General features: G+C 42.4%; 1 pseudogene; it reads left to right on the forward strand.

Moving 5' to 3' along the window:
- The first annotated feature begins 362 nt into the window (after positions 1-362).
- LOC101646701 lies at positions 363-817 on the forward strand (annotated as a pseudogene).
- The last annotated feature ends 411 nt before the right edge of the window (positions 818-1,228 follow it).

The raw sequence follows: 1,228 nt of genomic DNA on the forward strand, positions 1-1,228 counted from the left end.
TATTTTTGGAAGTAGAGACCTAGTCTATCTTTGTTCATCTGGGAGCATTGCTGAAACCTGTCCACTGCAGGAGACGCTGGTGGTATTTTAAATACTGATGACACAGCTTCTAGCACCATAGCAACACAAGCCACTGTCGTGTAAAAGACAAAATGATATCCATCCAAGAAGCTCAATAAACCCCATATAAGTTCCCAAAAGTCAGTCAGCAAGTTATCTCACAGCTTGTCTAGTGTGAACACACGCTGTGCTCCTGCTGTTACCCTGAGTGCTCCATGCCTCCTGTCTGTGTCTCATTCTCTGCCCCCTTCATGCTATCTCTACACATTTGGATGAGGTATGGTGCAAGTCCTAAATTTTGAATGATTGTCTCCTCATCACTAATGATCAAGAAGGGGGTAATGGTAATGACTAGAAAGGAAAGGTCCAGTTGTGGTGATGCTCAGTGGCAGCATGGAACCTGCATTTAAGAGGAGTTCTTTTTCTAACAAATCTAGTTGCAGGTCCCATAAAAGTGAGGGAAATTTTTATTTTTAGCTTAGAAATAAAGTAGATTCCAATAGCTCACCATGTCTTGAAAATGCATAACAATCAAAATGGATGTATCAAGCTATTGACCAAAGGAGATAATCATGCAATTGGTGACCAAAGTCTCTATAACGAAGACAACATTGGCCAGAGATAAAAGAAGTCATGGGATGGGCCAGGGGGTTTTCCTTACCCTGGAATGGTGATGAGCCAAAGGAACAACTCTCCTAAATTTCAGTAGGCCACCCTCTTTTTCCTGGGTTTGTTTGTGCTGGTCCATCGTGAGTAAGAACTCTGTCTTACTGTTCTAGGGTTGATGCCCTACTTTTTGTTACTGAACGTTTGGAATAGATAATGGTCTGCGATTGGTAGAATGAAAAACATATTTTTGGTAGCACTGGTTTTCATTAGCTTGTTTCTACACCAGAGCCCATGTGGGCAGGTCCATGTGCACCTCAGAGTGCAATCAAGGGTACGCTCCATCACAGAGTTTCATAGGTTGTCACATTTTCACTTTTTTTTTTCATACATCAGTGAAGGGTTCCCATTAAAAGATTCTGCCCAAGCGCTGGTATTTGTATTTTGAAGCCAGGGCTTCACGACTAAATGGCCTCCAGAGCTCTGTGAGTAACTGCAGAGTTCTTTGCATGAGTTTGAAGCTACCATTCCCCCTTACTTTGGGAATGGTCTATAGGTGATC

The sequence above is a fragment of the Echinops telfairi genome, unplaced genomic scaffold, assembly GCF_000313985.2.
Source record: "Echinops telfairi isolate 266 unplaced genomic scaffold, ASM31398v2 ScPeMD7_2010;HRSCAF=2546, whole genome shotgun sequence".
Classification (NCBI taxonomy): Eukaryota; Metazoa; Chordata; class Mammalia; order Afrosoricida; family Tenrecidae; genus Echinops; species Echinops telfairi.